This window comes from Tamandua tetradactyla, chromosome 20 (genome assembly GCF_023851605.1).
Source record: "Tamandua tetradactyla isolate mTamTet1 chromosome 20, mTamTet1.pri, whole genome shotgun sequence".
In the NCBI taxonomy this organism is placed as follows: Eukaryota; Metazoa; Chordata; class Mammalia; order Pilosa; family Myrmecophagidae; genus Tamandua; species Tamandua tetradactyla.
In genome coordinates this window covers 33,015,176-33,037,454 of record NC_135346.1, presented here as the reverse complement: position 1 = coordinate 33,037,454, position 22,279 = coordinate 33,015,176, and positions in this window count along the sequence as shown.

The following is a 22,279-nucleotide window of genomic DNA, read 5'->3' as shown; positions in this document are numbered from 1 at the left end:
CATAATCACTTGGTGAAGCTAATATCAGCACCTAACTATCACACCCACGAAATTCCCTAAAATTTTCCCACCATCACACCCAAATACATATCCTCTCTGACCTATCCTGGTATCTGAATATCCATATTATTCATGACTCCAAGTGATTTTATTAAAATCCCTCTGCTAAAATGAAAAAAAAAAAAATACATGAGGGGGTCCATACAACTGATTCATATCTTTGCACAGAACTATCCGTTTTATAAAACACTGACAAATTCATTATTTTCTTTTATCCTCACAAAGACTATTTTTCCCATTTTACAGATGGTGAAACTGAAGCCAAAAGAATTTTGATCTTTTGCACAAAGTACAACACCTGGTTTATAACAAATCTAGGATCAAAACTGAGGTTTTTTAGCTTCCTGACTACTCAGACCTACTATACCAAGTTCTTTGTTTTGATTTTATTTATTAATCCTAAGGATAGATCAGACCATATGGCCCTACACTGGAAGGTTTTATGATGAAACAGAAACAGGATTCTTGAAGATGAAATGCTATAGGAAGGTGAGATAGTGAATGAGGACATTTGGTATAACTGAATAATGATCTGGATGGGGGAAACTTTGCGTAGATCAGGTTAAAGAGTTTCCTGTGATTATTTCCTATCCAGGACATATGGCCTCCCTGTTATTACATCTCCACTGGGATTCATCCATCACCAGACTCAGAGCCATTTTCCACGTTATTAATCATTTGGGAACAGTGCTGCCTCAGCAAGAACCTAGCAAGGTGACTGCTAAAAACCAGGAGCAGACAAGGAAAACTGGATATGGATAGTGATACAAGTCAGCCAGGTAAACTCAAGAAAAACACAGCAGCAGAGTCAGAGAAACATAAAAACAAAGGTGCCAGAGAGTGGCATTTCATCCAGACCAGAGAGAAGGTGAGCACATAGGACCATTAAACAACTTAAAATCATAATTCATCAACTTCTTTGCTGCCCAACCATCACTGCAAAAGAATCCCTAATCTAGTACTTGAAATTAGGCCATTCAGTTCCAAAGTACAAAGTATAGCCTTTAATGGAAGATGAAGTCAATTCCCTTACCTAAAATCTAGACAAAAATGACCTTTGAAGATCACGTTGTAGGTGATAAAGTCAGTTTAGTCCACTGCTCAGGGTCAATACCAGTTAGCTTATTCTAGGAGGTTTGCCCTATGTTGAACTTCCCATCCCCAGAGGATAGTTAATGATGGGATGCAGGACTCAGTGCCAATGAGCTGAGATCAAGATTTTGATCCCATATGATTGGGTAGGCATGCTGTGCACTTTTTTAAAGGTAATTATAAAAGACTATATTATTCTAATCCTTTAAAAGATAATTGACTGTCCAAAGCAAAAATAATAACAATATATTGTGGGATTTATAAGACATGTAAAAGTAAAATATAGTGCAAAGGATGGGAGGGAATAATTAGAAGTATATTATCCTGCTGTGTACTTTCATCAGACACTGACTTCTAACCTTAGCCACTTACTCAGCCCTGACCATAACCACAAACTGCTTTGCGCTCCTATTCACAGACTACAATCAAACCTCAGCTACAAACAGTAATTCTTACTCCTGAAATGATGAGTAGACCACCGTCTAAGCCTGGCCACAGAATTAGCCTTAAGCCTCATCAATGCCAGGCTTAATCCTGACCACAGAGTGAGACAATTCATTAATTCAACAAATACTGAAGTGCCTAGTATGTTCCAGGTCTCTGCTGGGCACTGGGGATATGGTAACAAACAAAACATTCATGAAAGACAGAGAGATAAGGAATCAATGAGAAAAAGATAGGAAAGAGTACCCTGGAGTAGTGTGAAGAAATGAAGATCATCAGAAGGGGTAATCAAAAGGGTAAATGGAAAACCCAACAGGACTATATCTTCAACATACTACTCTACCCTTCAATTCCTCTAAGAGTCAGACTACAATTGAACAAGAAAAAGACATATTCTTGATAATGGACATGCAAAATATAAAGTGATGAAGTGGGACAAAAACTACATAAAGAGGCAAAACAGAGGGATATGGGAAATACATATGCATGCTATTGAAAGTAAGTTGGTAACTTTTCAAATTTATAGGTTAGAGATGTAGGCCGTACAATATAAACCCTAGGATAAGTGCAAGTAAATTATTTTTAAGCTATACAGAAACAGATATGGTAAAGGAACCAATTAGATACATCATAAAAGATCAACTATAGAGAAAAGGAGGCTGCAATAAAGGAAAAGAAAGATCAAAAAAAGATGTGATATATAAAAACCAAAGGATAAAATGGGTAATGTCCTGCTTATATAGTAATAACACTGAATTTTAATGGATTAAACTCCCCAATAAAAAGAAACAGATTGGTAGAATGGATTAAAAATAAAAGCATGATCCAACTGTATGTAATTAACTCTTAACCCAAAGACACGAATACAATGAAAATGAAAGGCTGGAAAAAGAAATTCCATAACGGCAACCAAAAAAGAGATGTGGTAGCTATGCTAATACCTGACAAAATAGACTTTAAGTCAAAAGCTGTTATAGAATCAAAGAAGGACAGTATATGGTAATAAAAGGGACACTCCACCAAGAAGAAATAACAAACATAAATATTTATGCACCTAACCTAGGTGCCCCAAAATTCATGAGGCAAACACTTGCAAAACTGAAGAGAGTAGTAGACATTTCTTTAATTTTAGTTGGAGACTTCATACACTACTCTCACCAATAGACAGAACATCTAGAAAGAAGATCAAAAAGGACACAGAGAACTTGAATAATATGACAAATGAACTAGGCCTAACAGATATATACAGAGCATTCCACCCCAAAACAGGAGAATATTCATTTTTCTCAAGTGCCCATGGATCATCCTGCAGGATAGAGTAACAAAACAGGGCTCAATACATTTTGAAATATTGAAATTCTACAAAGACTGTTCTTCGACCATAATGAAATGAAGCTGTAAATCAATAACAGGCAAAGTACTGGAAAATCCACAAATATATGGAAGTTAAATAATACACTCTTTAAAATCAGCGCATCAAAGAAGAAATTGCAAGGGAAATTAGTATTTATCTTGAGACGAATGAAAACATGAACACAACATATCAAAACTTATTGGATGCAGCAAAGGCAATGCAGAGAGGGAAACTTACAGTCCTAAATATTTACATTAAAAAAGAAGAAAAAGCTAAATTCAAAGACCTAACTGCACACCTGGAGGAAATAGGAAAAGAACAGCAAATTAATCCCAAAGCAAGCAGAAGGAAAGAAATAACAAGGATTAGAGCAGAAATGAAGGAAATTGAGAAAAATAGAGAAAATTAACAAAACCAAAAGTTGGTTATTTGAAAAGGTCAATAAAATTGACAAACACTTAGCTAATTTGACAAAAAAATAAGAGAAAAGACACAAATAAATAAATGAGAGGGAGGGCATTACTACTGACCCCACAGAAATAAAAAGGATCATAAGAGGATACTATGAGCAATTGTATGCCAACAAATTAGACAGCCTACATAAAATGTGCAAATTCCAGAAAAACATGAACAATCTACACTGGCATTGGAAGAAACAGAAGACATCAACAGATCAATTGCAAGTAAGAGATTGAATCAGTCATCAAAACCCTCCCTTCAAAGAAAATTCCAGGACCAGATGGCTTCACAAGTAAATTCTACCAATAATTCTGGGAAGGATTAATATCAATCCTGCTCTTCTAAAAATTGAAGAAGAGGGAATGCTTCCTAACTCATTCTATGAAGCCTAACCCCGAAGCCAAACACAGACACTACAACAAAGGAAAATTACAGACTAATTCTCCTAATAGCTATACAAAAATCCTCAACAAAATATTTCAAAAATAATATTGAAAGGTAAAAGAAATATACACCATGATCAAGTATGTTTTATCCCAGTTATGAAAGGGTAGTTCAGCATACGAAAATCAATTAAGTAATAACCACATTAATAAAAGAAAGGAAAAAACTCATTATCATTTTAGTTAATACATAAAAAACATTTGACGAAATCCAGCATTTTTCCTTGATAAAAAAGACTTAGAAAAAAGAAATAGAAGGAAACTTCCTCAACATGATAAAGAGCATATTTGTAAAAACTAACGGTTAACATCATACACAATGGTGAAAGACAAAGCTTTCCCTCTAAAATCTGGAACTAGACAGGGATCCCACTGTCACACTGTCATTAAACATTGTACTAGAAGTCCTAGCCAGAGCAGTTAGACAAGGAAATGAAATAAAGGGCATCCAAATTGGAAGGAAAGAAGTAAAACTGTCTCTATTTGCAGATGGCATGATCCTACACAAAAAAAAGCTACCAGAGCTAATAAATTCAGCAAAGTGGCAGCGTACAAAAACAAGATTTAAAAATCAGTAATGTTTCTATATATTATTAATGAGCAATCTGAGGAAGAAATCAAGAAAAAAATTCCACTTACAATAGAAGCTAAAAGAATCAAATACCCAGGAATTAGTTTAACCAAGGATTAAAGGATTTATACACATAAAACTTCAAAATATAGTTAAAAGAAATCAAAGAAGACTGAAATTAAAGGAAGGATATTCTGGGTTCATGGACTGGAAGACTTGATATCATTAAGATGTTAATTCTACCCAAATTTATTTACTTATTAAGTGTAATGCCAATCAAAATTTTAACAACCTACTTTGCTGAAAAGGAGGTTATTAAATTTATTTTGAAGTGTAAGGAGTCCCCATTACCCAAAAACATCTTGAAAAAGAATGAAGTTGGAGAACTCACACTTCCTGACTTCAAAACTCATTACAAAGCTACACTAATCAAAACAGCATGGTACCATCACAAGAATAGATACATTGACCAATGAAATTGAATTGAGAATTCAGAAGTAGACCATCACACTGATTTTTGACAAGGCTTCCAAGTCAAAATAGGGAAAGAATAGTCCCTTCAATAAATGGTGCTGGGCAAACTGGATATCCATATGTAAAAAAAAAGGAAAGGACCCCTATTTTATAAGTATATAAAAAATACTTATATACAAAAAAAGTTAACCCAAAATGGATCAAAGACTTAAATAGAAAGGTTTTTGCTTTGTTTTATTTTGTTGGCATGCACAGGCTCTGGGAATCAAACCCAGGTCTCCAGCAAGGCAGGTGCGAATTCTACCACTGATCTATCCTTGCACCACTCCCAAAGACTTAAATAGAAGAGCCAGGACAATAAAACGCCTAGAAGAAAATGTAGAGAAGCATCTTCTGGATCTTGTGTATGAAATTGGTTTCTTAGACTTTATACCCAAAGCACAAGTAATGAAAGAAAAAATAGTACATAGGACCTTCTCAGAATTAAAATTTTTTGCGTATCAAAGGACTTTGCCATGAAAGTGAAAAGATAACCTACTTGATGGGAGAAAATATTTAAAAACCATATAGCCAGTAAGGGTTTAACATCCATATGAAGAAATCCTACAACTCTACAATAAAAAGACAAACAATCCAAATTAAAAATTGACAAAAATGGATGTACAAATGACCAAAAAGTACATAAAAAATGTTCAACATCACTAGCTATTAGGGAAATGCAAATCAAAACCACAATGAGATATCATTTCACACCCACCAGAATGGCTCCTATTAAGGAAAATGGAAAACTACAAGTGTTGGAGAGTATGGGAGAAATAGGAACCTTCATTCCTTGCTAGTAGTAATGTAAAATGATGCAGCTGCTGTGGAAGACAGTTTGGCAGTTCCTTAGAAAGCTAAGTAAAGAAGTAACATATGACCTGGCAATCCCACTGCTAGGTATATATCCAGAAGAACTGAAAGCAAGGACTCAAAGAAATATTTTCACACAGATATTCATAGAGGTATTATTAACAATTGTGAAAAGATAGAAGCAACCCAAGTATCCATCAATAGATGAATGGATAAACTAAATGTGGTATATTATACAATGGAATATTATTCAGCTGTAAAATGGAATGAAGTCCTAATGCATGTGACAACATGAATGAAACTTGAGGACATTGTCCTGAGTGAAATATACAAGACACAAGAGGACAAATATTGTGTGATCTTACTGATATGAACTAATTATAATAAGTAAACTCATAGAGTTATAATATAGAATATAGGCTACCAGGGGATGATTTGGAGGTAGAGAATGAGGAGTTGATGTTTAATTCGTACAGAATTTACCTTTGGTTTCATTTCCACCATTCATTTCGAAAGTTTTGGAATGAACGATGGTGATAGTAGCACATTACTGTGAGTGTAATTAACAACACTGAATTATAATTTTGAATGTAGTCAAAAGGGGAAATTTTAGGTTGTATGTGCTATTAAAATAATTAAAAAGATAAAACATAGGACTGTATAGCAAAGTAAACACTATTGTAGACAATGAAATATAGCTAATCATACAAGCACAAGAATGTTCTTTTATGAATTATAACAAATGCATGATATAATAAAAGGTGTTAATATTAGGTGGTAAATGGGGGAATACACTAATATAAACTATGGACTATAATTATTAGTAGAATTTTATTATTCTTTTCTCAATTGTAACAAAAGTACCACTCTAATTCAAAATGTCACCAATAGAGGGTGTATATGGAAACCTTACATTCTCACATGATTTTTCTGTAAACCTACCACTTCTTTAAATTAAAAAAATATATATATTAGAAAGAATCAATTACAGTGTTTGTTCATATTTACTGTGATTATTTAACTTCAAACATAAATTGACTCCAGACCTCAGCCACATATTGACTTATAATTCCCAGGCACAGATTGAGTCTTAATTCCAGTCACAGACTGAGTCAGAGCTGAGACCAGGTAACTACACCAACTATAAACTTGGAGGAATTACAGAAAGAGCTTCTTAAAACCACTTCAGGCAAACTATCATTAGGTAGCCAATAAAGACCTGATATGTTGCAAAAGCAATCATTCAGTGTGTGATGATGTGGAAAAAAAGCAATAAAGTTTCCCAATGATACACAAACAGAGACAGACACACAGAGAAACACAATCTAGTTTAGCAGCATTGCCACGAATGTGTGATAAAGTCAGCTGTGGGCACATTAATTATTGTAGGAGAAAATAGAAAAAGAGATGGTGGCAGAGGGCAGACAAAATCACAGAATTTAGAGTAATGCTTGAAAAACTGTTTTGGAGTGGAGTGAGAAATGTAGGGTCAGGACACAGGGACAGAGAAAAGGAGTTCCAAACAGAGAGATCAGAAAGTCAAATTTGTACTGTGAAATACCCCATGTATGTTTAGGAGATTAAATGGATGTTTCTTGGTTAGAGGATTATTTTATGGTCAGTCCTAAATGCCAGGTAGCAGGTCCCCAAATGCAAGAGAACATGCTTTTAAGTTGCATTTCAAAATATTTTTCCATTTCCATTCCATTAAGAAAAAAACTATGAGCTTTTCATTAATTCTTCTATACCCAGGAGCTAGTACACATCTTCTAACAAAATTAATGTGGAAAAAATAAGAACAAGAAGGAAGGAAAGGAGGGGGAAAGGCAAGGAAAGAAGATAGGAGGGTTTAGCTGGCCAGATCATTCTCCATCATAGCACCATTAAGAATGAGGAAAACTCAGGAGGGCCACGGTGGCTCCACAGGCAGAGTTCTTGCCTGCCATGCTGGAGACCTGGGTTCAATTCCCGGTGCCCATGAAAAAATACAAAAATAAATTACAACAGAAAAAAAGAATTAGGAAAACTCTCTAGAAAAGGATCTCATTGATTAAACCACCTTGAACTAGTCTAACAATGAACAATTCTGTAGCCTCCACATTGGGACTTTCTGTAGTTGCTTTATCGGCCTCCAGTCCTCCCCCAGATTTTCAGGGCTACTGAAGCATTATTGAAGCTTATGAGGTTGGAGGGTAGAAATCTTGGTGATGAGAGCTTCAGATGTTAATTTTTCTTCACCATTGAACCAAATTCCTCAAGATGTAAAATCCAGGAAAAAGTCACTTTTTCCACAGACTGATTCCATAGATCGTTTTGACTCCAAAAAATGAAAGCCAGGTATCATGCCCCTGTCCCATGTGGCTCTGCCAAAGAGTCAAAATATAGGGGGATGAAGGAAAAGGATAAAAAGAGGAACTAATTCAGTGCAATTGGGGTTAATACCACTCAAAGCCTCAATCCATGTTAGCAGCTAATCCAGTTAGTACCGCTTTCATGGGGAGCTTTGGCAAATCCTTTAGCCTCTTACTGGGACCAGGCCTCCAACAGCTCAGCATTCATGAGGCGATCCATCAATAAAACAGCAGATCTGACACTTGTCAGGCTTTAAGCAGCAGCACATTAGCCCAAACCAAGACCCAATTCAAGGTCAGAGTTTTTCCAGATATCATCAGCCCTTGCTGAATCTCACCTACTCCATCACCCAACCCAGCACTTAAATTTGTAATCTTGTGTTTCTCAAGTCATCTGTTGTATAATTAAACCGTTATTCCCAACCAGATTATAAAAGCCATCTTGATACTAAGAATTATGCTTTAGATTTCCAAAGACCATCCCCAGAAGTGCCTAGAACAGGGATTGTCACAGAATAGGCACTCAAAAAATGTCTGCAGTATTGACTTACTAATAACACCAACTTCTTAGATACCAGGATATAATACCAGACATGGTATATGAGCTCTGTTCTCCTATCTCTCTCTGCTTGGTTACCCTAATATGCTGTTTTGTCATTTTGGGGCCTCTTGTTATTTCATCTCCTAAATGGTTATCCACATTCTGGGCTAATTCTTTAGTACTCATAGAAAAAACTGTGTGAGTCAAATTTAACTTTATTATTTCCGATATATTTTTAATGTCCCTTCTCTTCCTCTCCTTTCTATGTGGCCCTCCTATGCCCTCATAAACCGCATATTTACACAAGTCCCTGAATGTCCAGAAGGTACCAAATTGTTCTCCTAATAGCATCAGCTATCATTTTCTTTTATCATTATCATCAGTTACTAGCTTCTGTCTTCTATTACAAGCTCACAATGTTTCTGACACTCTGATAAGCACTTTCAATATATTCTCTCAATTTCTCTTTACAGCAGTACTAAGAAATTCATGCTATCATTTGACAGCTGAGGAAACTGAGATTCAGTGACAATGAAGAATGCACCTATGATGAGAGTTTTTATTTTCTTTTTTGTCTTTTCCTATTAGTGTTGAGTCATAGAAGCTGTGGTAGGATGAGTTATGTACCCTAACAAACACACGTTCTTAATTTTAATCCATGTCCCTGTGAGTGTAAACCCATTGTAAATAGGACTTTTTGAAGATATTTTTAATCAAGTTGTGGCCAACTGAATCAGGGTGGGTCTTAATCCATACTTCTGGAGACAAAGAGAAACCTGGAGGTCTCAGAAGCCAGAAAGAAGAGAATATCACCTTGTGTTGGGAGGCAGAGATAAAGCAAAGGAATCCCAAGGATCGATGGGAGCCAGCAGCAGAATGCTACAGATTTCAGGGAGAAGGTAACCCTGCCAACCCTGCCTTGATTTTCAACTTCTTCTAGCCTTAGAACTAAGAGCCAATAAATTCCTGTTATTAATCCAAAACCAGTTTGTGGTATTTATGATAGCAGCTCTAGCAAACCAAGACCAAAGCTGACATATCAGAAAGGATTATATCAACTAATTCATACTAAAATATAAAATGTCTTACCTCCAACCTGTCTACCTATGCTTTTAAAATGCCATACACCCATGGAGAAAAAAAAATCCCTTTCATGGGAGACGTTTCAGGGATATTTCAGAGTAGTTATACATGCCAAATTATTCTGGGTGGGAAATTAACTGTTCTGCTCATAAACAACGGTAATTCTTACACAAGTCTCCTGACTATCTAATAAGTAAAGAAAAGAAGGGTCTTCCTTGGCAATCTCAGCCAAAGGGCCAGTCTCTAGTGAGAAAACACTGGACAAAGGAGGATGCTTAAGCATCTGTCTTAGATCTAGCACTAACTATGTAATATCTGTCATTTCAAATATTACATAGAAGACTCTATTTAGCTATATAATATTCCACTTCTCTTCCCTTCTTCCACGAGTGATTTTTCTGTTAAGATGGAATGAAAAAATACCACTTCATCTATAAGGCATTTAATGCTGCCTCATCTGCCTAGTAAGCAGTCCTGCCTGTGATGAAAGGACAAGTAATTTAACACAGCCCAGTAAGTGAAGCCAGGGAGGCATCAGTCCTGCAAGCTCCGCAGATGTTTTATTGACACTGACATGCGTAAAATACCCAGGTCATTTAAGTAACTGCTCTTTTTGGCTATTATACAGATTAAATGAACACTAACCAGTGTCCACCATCAATATTGAGTTTTCCCCAGAGGTCACATGATTTATTCATTCTCTACTTGGAATTACTATAGCACCAAATGCTGAAGACTTGTGGCTAGAATTACAGGGTTTAAAGTGAGGCTCTGTCCCACTTACAGGCTGGATAACTTTAAAATAAATGTTCTCCTTAAGTCTCATTTTGCACACCAAGAAAAGAGAGGAACCAGTAACAGCTAATTTTTATTTTGTTGTATGGAAAAATACATTAATTCATATACAATAAAAAGTTCTAGTTGCAGTAATTGTAGAATGGCTTGTATTGGATTAACCCATATCTATATGATAATTTTAAACAGTAGATAATTTTTTAAGAAAAACACCACTATTTAAAGGCACTGAGCGTGATCAAAAGCAGGCGGTTGTATATCTGAAAATGATTACATTTGGAAATTTTATGTTGTATATATGTTACCAGAATAGTAAATGTAACACGTGGACTTAACACAAACAGTGAATGATAACATAAATCACATACTAGATTTAATTGTATAAAATTGAATAGTATATTTAATATTTAATAGTATAATAATATTGGTTCATCAATTCTTAAAAAGGTACCACACTAATGCAAAATGTTAACAATAGGGAAAGCTATGCATGTGGGCGAGTACATAGGAACTCAGTAATTTCTGCATGATTTTTCTATAAACCTATAACTGCTCTAATACAAATTTTTAAATTAAAAAAATTTAAATTAAATTTTAAGAAAATAAAAAAAAGTAAGCAGAAACTAAAATGGATTCTACCTATGAATGAAGGAAGCTACATGGGGTGACAGCCATGTTTACTCCCTTGTTGTGTTTTTTTCCCCCTGAGGGCAATCTCTAGTCCATATGATACAGACTGGAGAGAGGTCAAGCAAAAAGCTGCAATTTTATTGGTTAAACATGTCAGAAGATGGAGTTCAGTGCCACTAGAAAGGCTGGAAATTGATGGGTAAAATCCAGGAAAAGGAGAAGGAATAACTAAAATCTGAGTTTAAATACCCCTCAAATATTTGTCCAACTCCTGATAAGGGCATGTGAGACAGACTCAAGGAACCCAGCAGAAACTAACAGCTGGAAGTCTAATAAAGGAGCTGAACTGAGATTTCAGCTGCTGCCTATTTCAGAAGTGGCAGGGGGTTGGAAATTGAACCACACCAAGTTAAAAAGGCTTAGTAAATTCATGGAGGTATACAGTAATCTTCAGAACCCATTAATAACCACACCTTTTGGTAAAGACTATGTCTTAGAATTAAGGGGTTCTCCATAGGACTAGGAGCAAAAGAGAAAAAGATGCACTATTAAAATGTGTAAAACCAAACCTCCAGAGTTTAACTTTATCACCCAATTATTTAACTACCTGCTAGAACAAATCCTGAGAGAGGAAGATCAAAAAATACATAGAATGCAAAGTACCATCCACACTATCCAATATTAGTGGATATTAAAAGAAAGAGAAAAATGTGACACATAGCTAAGAGAAAAATCAGGTAATAGAAACAGACCCCAGAATGTCCTGGTGTTAAAATTGGCATAGAAGGACTTTAACACAACTATTATAAATATGTTCAAGGACTTAAAGGGGAAAAAATGGCCATACGAATGAAGAAAGGGGATTATCAAAAGAGAAATTTAAAGTGTAAAAAAGAAACAAGTGGTAATTAAAGCATTGAAATATCAGATGCAAAATGTTCATTGAAGGGATTAACAACAGGCTGAAAACACAGGCAAAGGATTAACGAAATTGTAAGAGGATCAATATTAACTATCCAACCTGAAGAATAGACAGTATTGGGAAAACGTGAGCAGAGACTCAGTGAGATATGGAAAACATCAGGCAATCTAAGAAGTCCCAGAAGGAGAGGAGATGCAAAACGGAGAAGAGTACATGACAGAGGAAGTAATGATGGAAATTTTCCCAAATATAATAAACAAAGATGAAATTATAGATACAAAAGTAATGGCAAACTTCAAGCAGGATTAATATAAAGAAAACCATGTATCAGAGACAAACTGCTGGAAGTCAAAGATAAAGAGAAAAGTCTTAAAAGCAGACTGAGACAGACAACATTTTGTAGAGGGACAACAATACCGTGACGGCTGACCTCTCTGTGAGAGGCTCCAGAAGGCAATGGGACAAATCTCCAAACTCTAAAGAAAATAAAATTGTCAATCTGTAATTCTGATTCCAGTAAAAATATCCTTCAAAACTGAGACACATATCCTGGAGGTTGTTCTTATGCATTATATAGATATCCCTTTTCAGTGTATGGTATAGTGGAGTGGCTGTGTTCCAGTCTCCTTGATTCTTGAAGATGACTGTATAACAGCTTTTATAATGTGACCATGTGATTGTGAAAACTTTGTGTCTGATGCTCCTTTTACCCAGGATATGGTTAGATGAGTAAAAAAAAAAAAAATGAAGAAAAAATAATTAAATAAGGGGGAGGGGGATAAGGCGTAAAAAAAAATCAGGGAAGATTGCAATACCAATGGTCAATGAAAGGGAGGTATAAGGTGTAAGGGTTACATGGTGTTTTCTTTTTATTTCTTTTTCTGGAGTGATGCAAATGTTCTAAAAATGATCATGGTGATGCATATACAACTAAGTGATGATAAAAAAAATTTAGCGTACTGATGAACCATGTGATGACACTATGAGCCTTCGATTGTATACTTTGGATGGATTGGATGCTGTGTGAATATATTTAAAGAAAATTGCATTTAACCAAAAATGAGTCACGATAAAAAATTTGGGATAAGTAAAAGTTGAAAGAATTAATTGCCAGGAGGCCTGAACATTCAAATAGCAAAGGGAGTTTTTCAGGCTGAAGAGAAACAATGCTAAGTGAAACTTGTATCTACAAGAAGAAATACCAAGTGCCAGAAATGGTATGTATGTACATAAATATGAACCCAGATTTTTTTTCTTCTCTCAATTTCTGTGAAGATAATTTCTGGGTCACAGATTTAAATGGACAAGTGTAATATAGGGAAAAATCTTTCTCACTAGGGTTAGGTAAAATCTTCTTAAATACAATATGAAAAGTATGATCCATTAAATAAAACAACTGATAAATTTAACTTTCTCAAAAATTAAAACTTTTGGTCTGCCAAAAATACTGTTTAGACATGAACAGCAGAGCACAGAGTAGGAGAAAATATTTATAAAAGACATAGCTGGGGCGGGCCGCGGTGCCTCAGCGGGCAAGAATGCTTGCCTGCCGTGCCGGAGGACCCCGGTTCGATCCCCGGCCCCAGCCCATGTAAAAAACAAACAAACAAACAAAAAATAATAAAATAAAATAAATAAATAAAATAAAAATAAAATAAAAATAAAAAGACATAGCTGACAGAGGATTTATTTCCAGAACATATGAAAAACTTTAAAAATTCAACAAAAGTAATTGTTTACTTTTTTCAAATGGCTAAAGACATGAATAAACATTCATCAAAGAAGATATATGGATGGCAAATAAGCAAATAAAAAGATAATCAACATCCTTCAATTGAAATTACAATGAAATTCCCCTATATACATATTAGAATGACATGGTACAACTACACAATGGAGTGCTTCTCAACAACAAAAAGGAATAAATTCTTGATACATGCACTGACGTGAATGAATCTCAAAGCCATTATGCTAAGTGAAAGAAGCCAGTCTCAAACTGTTAAATCTATGTGATTCCATTTATATGGCATAATAGATGGAGAAGGCAAAACTGTGAGGACCAAGAATAAATCAATGGTTGCCACAGCTGGGATCAGAAGAGGGTTTACTGCAAAGAGGTAGCAAAAGGAAGCTGTTTGAGCAGTGATGGAACAGTTCTGTATCATGTTTTAGTGAGGTTACACAAATCTATACCAAGTTAAAATTCATTAGACAATACAGCATCATAAAGTCAATTTTGGATGTAAATTTAAAATACAATTTTTTAAAAAAGAAAAACACGTTGAGATACCACCACATATCCACTAGAACTACTAAAAGTAAAAGTACCAATATCACAAAATATTGGCAAGGTTGTGGAGAAACTGAAACTCTCATATTTTGCTGGTGGGAATATAAAATGTTCCAACCACTTTGGGAAACTATTCTTTTAAAGTTATATATAGATCTACCTCATGATCCAGCAGAAAAGAAAACCTGTATCACGAAAAGACCTGTACAACAAATGTTCAAAGTAGTTTTATTCATAAACCACAAACCTGGAAAATGGAAACAATTGCCTATCAACAGATGAATGGATAAACAAACTGTTGCATATCCATACAATAGAATATTACCCAGCAATAAGAAATAAAACACCAAAACACATAATATGGATGAATCTCAAAAAGAAAAAAAAGTTGAGTAAAAGAAGCCAGACTCAAATAACTATACATGGTATGATTTCACATATACTTAGTCTTTGAACAGGCAAAACTAAACTATTGGCTAGAAAATAAACTAGAATGGATTGGAAACTTACTGGAATGGGACAAGAAGGAGCTTTCTGAAGTGATAGAAACGTTCTATTTTCTAGATCTTGATTGGGATGGTGTTTATATGTGTTCATCTATTTATCAAAACTTAATTAATTATATATTTAAACTTTGGGCATTTCACTATAGATACATTTAATTTTAATAAAAATATGCAACACTGAATATGGACACTAGCAACAGTGTCTCACATGTGAAAGCATTCAATTTATGCTAGCTACTTTATTGCTGTTTTTCAAGTCTATCCCACCACAGGCACAACTATAAAATATGAAACCCTGAGGATAGCGACATGTTCTCCTTACATTTGTATTCCCATTCAGTGTCTAGCATAATACTGACACTCAAAATGATATTTGTTGAATGAATGCTAGCCTGACCCAATTGAAGAATGAATAGATTTAATTATTGTAAAGTCAGAATTGTAAGTGAAGTCTCTTCATCCTAACCTGTTTCAGTTTGCTAAAGCTGATGGAATGCAGTATACCAGAAATGGGCTGGCTTTTGCAATGAAGATTTATTAACTTACAATTTACAGTTCTTATGTCCAACTCAAGGCATCAACAGGATGATACCTGGTCTCTGAAGACAGGCTGCTGGCATCCAGAACAGTTTTGTCACATAGGAAGGAACATGTCCAGTGTCTGCTGGTTCTTCACTCCCAGGTTTCATTGCTTTCAGCTTCTAGTTCCAGTGGCTTCCTCTCTGAGCTTCTGTGGGTCTTCTCTCAGCTTCTCTGGAGATTTTCTCTATGAACTTCTCTTAATTTCATCTCTTAGCTTCTCTGGAGCTTCTCGGAATTTCTCTGGGCTCTTTCCTTGTCATTTATCCTCTTATAAAGGACTCCAGTAAGGGGGTTAAGACTAACCTTAAATGGGATGGGTTACATCTCAATTGAAATAATCTAATAAAAGGATCCCACCCACAATAGGTCTACACCCACAGGAATGAACCAAACGAACATGGCATTTTCTGCAGTACATAACCACTCCAAACTACCACCCAACCTTTCACTCAATACATAAATTCCCTCCTAAACCTCTTTATATGAAGTCACCTAATCCAGTTTGTACTCACACAATGGCAGGGTTATCATTATTTCCTGAAGTAAACTATTTAATTAAGTCCAGCTTATTTATGTTAAGCAAAAATTCTCTTTCTCTAATGTGGACTATGTGGCCTATCAGGTGATCACACAGTGCACGTACAATCTCTCTTCTCAGGGCAGAGGTGCAATTGGTCAATGTGGAACAGGGCTGGGACTAGGAGGAAACCAGTAAGGAACTCACCCCAGGGGCAAAATCTAAGGGTGTGCCAAAACATGCAGGAATCAAGATAAATAACATTTTAGTGCAATCTTAAGAAACAAAACCAACAAACAGCCCGTAGAGCAAGCTAGAGCCCACCAGCGGTAACCTCAAAGAACTTAATGAAGATTTTCTCTTAGGGCTGAACCACAGGATTATATTTCAAGCTTCACCAAATCATAGCCTATTTTTAAGGGATATTTTTGTTTGTTCTTTAACAAGCCAGAAGACAAGGCCTCCTACGCAGAAATAACAAATGAATCCACCTTCTAACATTCCTGAAGGCTGTTTTTCCATCACGCAAGTTTGCAATCAGTCTTCCAATGATAAAGTAGCCTTAAGGATTATAGTTTGCCTTTTCCAAAAACGACAAACAGAGCTCCTAGAGCAAAAATGTACTTAACCAGTTGTGATCTTGACTGGCCATTTCAGGAGGAATAAAAGAGGAATGGGAGATTTAAATCAAGACTGTATCTGGTGCTATCCCTTCGTTTTCTCTTCTTTTGTTCACAATCATCTGAAGTCCAGCTCTCTCCAGAGTAGCCATTTCTTTAGCACCAACACTCAAGCACTGTTCCTGGCACTTGTCTTATATATCTTTAATCATCACAACAGCTTGGCAAAGGTGGTATTATTTACTTCGACTCTCTGAAACTCAGATGTGAAGTATCTAGCCCAGGGTCACATAGGTACTTCTCGTGGTGGGACTAAGAGTCAAAGCTGCATTCCTCTGAAGTCATGGTGGTGCCTTCTTCAACATGCCCAGACAGATACCTTGGAACTCATCCCTATGGCAGCATTTCCTTAACTTAATTCATTCATCGTCACCTTGATTTTTGCCATATCTGTGTGCTTTTACAGTAGTCTGCCCTATTAAGTACTTAGGTTGTTTTTAAATCAATTCATTTTTATTAAATAGATTTTGAGTAAAGCTTAAGCAAAGTTTTAAAGAAACTTTAGATCATTTCATGCATGGACAACTCACAACTCATATCACTTGTCAAAGTGAAAGTATATACGATGAATATAAACAGTGTCATTAAATTCTGGCAAGATACTCTTGCCTGCCAAAGGCTGAGCCTCAGATCCACGCATTCAACTAAAAAGGGAAATTAGCAAGTGTTAGAGAAGTCTTAAGGTCAGGTTAGAAGCAAACAGGGACTTTATCTTTGATGTAATCCGTAGAATCTAAAGAAAATTAAAGAGAATTAAATTTTCCGAACTTGAATCAATGTTACCTAATTCCATGCTTGGGTTACACCTAAATTAACCTTGTGTACCACCAGTGGATGGTGTCCCTCACACACTCAGAAGCGCTGCAGAACCTTTGAGAAGTCATACAGTCTTACCCCACATCACATCGCCTCTCAAACACTGTGTTGAAAGTCTATAGGGCTATAGGTAGCTGGCACAACCATTTTTGGTCTTGTCTTTACCACAGCTATAGGACCTGAGGCAAATTATCTCAACATTCTGAACCTCAATTTCCTCAACTGTTAAGAAGAGAATTATTATTTCTTTTATTATATAATCCCCTCCAGATCTAAAAGTCTCTAAATTTAGTCTCATCTTGCTGGGTTTTATTATTTTGCCAAAACTCAATGACTTAAATTTTATCCCTGTGGATTAAAGCTCTACTGGCTCTGCATTAGTCTGTGGTATAGCACAAATATAATGTGAACATACACTGTTAAGATTTGAAAACCTTGTTTGGAGGCAGGATATCAAATTGCTTTAGAGTACTACTTAAACTGAAGGCCCTTGAATATAAAGTCCAGGGTCAGACAGATGAATTCTAGAATTGGCTCTGCCCCTTGTATACTATGAGACCTTGGGCAAGTATCTTACTCCCCTTGACCCCACCTCCTTATCCATAAACCTAAGAAAATAACTTCTATCCTCTCCTGCTTATACAAGGTCATTGTGGGGATAAAATGATCTCACTGATGAGAAAATGCTTTGAAAAAAAATACACCAAAGTTCAATGTGTCATAGGATTTTTCTTACCGACAAACTCTGATAGTCTTATATAAGTTGTCAGTTGATCTTGTACAACTCATTTAGTCCTTCTTGGCCTGTTTCCTCATCTGATTAATAAGCCCACTCAGGCCCCTTTTATCACTAAAATTCTATGGTTCTGGGATTGATTTATTGTCAAATATGATTATGTTGCCCCACAACATATCAGTCAGGATTGCAGAAAAATAGATAATAAGAAAGGAGCAGTGCCTAAAATGGAAGAAGCACTAAGATTAGAGCCAGAAGATCTGGGTTTGAGCAGCAACTTCACCACTCACTAGGGTTGAGGACTCAGGCAAGTTCCTTCTCTTTTCAGAGTTTCCACATCCTCTTGAAAAAAGGAAAAGTTGGGCTAAATCAATGAACAGCAAACCTCTGCTGTTTAAGCCTGTCTACTGTCCATGACTTCTTCAATAATGGCTCTCCAGTACTTCTCTGGGAAATGAGCCCTGCTCAGTCCTCATCTGTGAGGTTCCTGGGATGCTAACCCTATTTCCTGGATCTCTGTGATCCCTGGAACACATGACCAGGGCCTGATCAATGAGCTGGTTCCATTTCCCTGGCCACAGTGATCAATTTAGGGTTAGACACTTACTCAAAATGGTACAATGAAACCATATTCCAGATTCTGCTGAATTATTAGGAAGGAGAAGGGTTTTTTCCCTAATAAGATCACCAGCTATAGAGATGATACAAACCTGGAGTCTTGGTGACCATCTGTCTACCACATGAGAAGAGGCTTCTTAAGAATGAAACCAACATAGATAAAAGCAAATAAGAGCAATAGAGAACTCCTGATAACATTATTTGGCCTCTTGGCTCCAGCCCTTGCTCTCTGAGGATAAATGCCCAAGGTTATATAAACCCACAAATCATCTCTTCTGCTAAATCTAGTACAAGTTAGGTTTCTGTCATATACAACTAAAGGAGTTCCAATGAATAAACAAAAATTTTCAAACTTGCCTTTCAGAGTCCTTGAGGCCATGGGGGACAGTGGAGCAAGTTTGGAGGGGAAGGCCAAACTAGTTGGCACAGTTTTTGGCCCATCTGCCCTAGTAAAGCAGAGTACATTGCCCATTATCTGCTCGAATCTCACTGGTTTGTCATGTGAGAGTTGCTTTGAAGACAATGTTCCAGGGGCACTTGACCTCATGTTTGGTTCCCTGGTTATCTCCAGAAATAACTCAAAAGTGTCTTTAAGAGGCAAAGTTTCTTTATCTTAACACCTCCTAGATCAGGGGAAAAACTCAAAAGCATAAAAGTAAGGCAAGGGGAGGACTATGGACAACTGAGAGCCTTTGCCCATCTGAAAAAGACAGAACAGCTCAGCCCCATCTAATGGCTTCTATGTGAGCCCAATTATGCCAGATATCAAGATTTTTTAAGAGACTCTAGATGCTTAGATTTTTTTGTGAAAATCTTCTGATTTTAGTTCTCGACAACTAATTTGATAAACTTAAATCAACTTTGTGCCAAGCAAGATACATATGAAAACTAAATTGAAAATGTGAAACACTGTTGTATGTCTTCCACAGAGTTCACAGATACTCTTTATTGGGGGGGCAGGGAGAGTGTCTGAGTTCCATAAACATTGTGTGACAAACTTGAGGTACATGTGCATAAGTTTTCCTGGGGAACAGATCCAGGGTTTTCAATTAGATTCTTTTAAAGTTCTCCATAGTCCAGAAAAGTTTCAAAAAAATTATTCTACCAAAGGAAGATTATCTCAGAAATTTTACTAACGGTATGTGTACGTGTGTATATTATTTTGATTCAGATATTGTCTCTCCAATAATCTTCTCTATCAGAGCTAAAAGGTCAATTCCCTCCTCTCCTATGTCCCATACTTTCCCTGCAATGGGAAAGAACATTACATTACCATCTATATTTACTGTGCTCAGCCAGCAGCGAAATAAAATGTTCATGGGCCGTTAGTCCAGCTTTAACCCTCAGCAGAATTTACCTCTGCCTATACCTGCGACAAGGCAGGTCACAGAGAAGCACATTTGTTCTTGGTCGGTGCGTGGAGCAGTTACAGGACTGCTGCACACACGTCTTGAAGGAGCTAGTCATATTTGCTCCTTTTCACCTTGACCAACTGACAGCAGAGGAGATTGATTTGTTGGCTCACTCCTTCTTTATTTCACTGTCACTCATTCATTCATTCATTCATTCATTCATTCAAATAAGCATACTAAGCACCTCATATGGACCAGAAACCTGCTGGGATCAGAAATATAAACACTTGATCCCTATCTTCAAGGAGTTCAGTCTATGTTAAAAAAATCACTTTTATAATACTCGTTTCCATTTACTCTGTAAATTTACTCCTACTATCTTGTTTGATCCTCATGATTTTTCTTGAGACCAACAAGGAAGAAGGAATTATTCTCATTTTCTAAATGAGAAAACTGAAGTTGTGGAGGGTTAAATTGGAAAAAAGGAATGGGACAGATAGATCTAATATTATCATTAGCCTAATTGGAAAATCTATGAGCTCCATAATAAGAAGGGATTTGATTTCTGCTCAATTAAACAATATTATCAGAAATCACTTAATTTTAGAAGGGAAATGTAAAAAAAAGAAATACACCCCAAATGAGTATAAGAACACCAGCCATCCATGGGAGGTAATAAAACATAGAACAAGGACCTCAGATTTCATCCAACATTACTATGGGGGAAATTATTACTGTTATTCTTCTGTATAACCACAATTTATTAAACTATTACTCTAAGTGGACCAACTGCTCCAGATTGTCTAAGACTAAGGAATTTTCTAGGATATGGGACTTTTAGTGCCAAAACCAAGATAGCCCTAAGCACACTGGAGTTGGCCAGTCACCCTACTGATGTTAGACACAGGACTATAGCCTTACATGTTTCTTCTCATTCCTTTCTCCAAGAACCCAAAACTGAGGTTAAATCAGCCTCATTTAACCAATAAGAAAAACTGGTCTTCTAGAACATGGAATACTTGAGTAATTGGCTGGGCCAGGTTAAAGCAGGTCCATTTGGCTCCAAAACCCACCTCCACCAACATCTTAGGATGACAAAATGCTAGCTCCATTGAGACAAAAAAAGATTTTCCTCTGTTTAAAAAAAAAGAACCCCTGATCGTTTGATGACATTTAAAGTAAAACACAAAGAATTGGTGAATAAATTGGTGAAAAGCCTTTGAGTCTGATACTACACTAACCAATGATGGAATTTCCTACACAGTAAGGAGACCAGACTCTCAGAAAAATGGGGGAAGAGGGAGAGGTGAGAGGGGGAGAAGGAACACTGCTTTGTTCTCCAATCTGTTCCCACCATCTAATATAGCCAGCACTCTCATCATTCAGTAAATGCCTCCTGAAATCATGAATGAATGTTAAGATTCACTGCACATATTCTACCTATCCTCAGGCCTAGAGTGAATGAAAAAATATATATATTTATATGTTTTCCCTACTAGCATTTAAATTGCTCTCTAAACCTCATAATCTTCCACTGCTAACCCCATAAAGTCAACCTATATTGAATGAGTGACGTTCATTTAAAATGGTGACCCTCACAACATGTCCTGTTAATTTTCATCATAGCAATCATCACTGCCTGTTGTTTCCCTGTTTGTGTACTTGTTTAAATGCTTATTTTCAGTCTCTTCATCCAGAATGTATTATATCCCATTCTGAGCTCCTCATCTCAACAGCGACATAGACAGACCAGATATGTTCATAAGAAAGTATTCAGGAGGTGAAAAGAATGACGATAATGGGATTTAAAAATGGCTGGAAGAACATTCACCAGTCAGACTAAAAATTAAAGAACTCTGGTTGAGTAACTAAGAACTGATTCTCAATATCTGAAGAGTTTCCCATAGGGAAGAATTCCATTTTTACACACCGAATGAATGAAGAAGATAACCATAATCAAAGTCCTCAGAATCAGGTGAAAAGATTTCATCTCAGGAGTAGGAAGAACTGTCTGACCAATTGAGATACTCAACCTTGGAAAGGACCTCCTCGGAAGATAGTGTGATCCATTAGAAGAGATGCTCAACTTAAGGCAAAATGACTACCTGTCA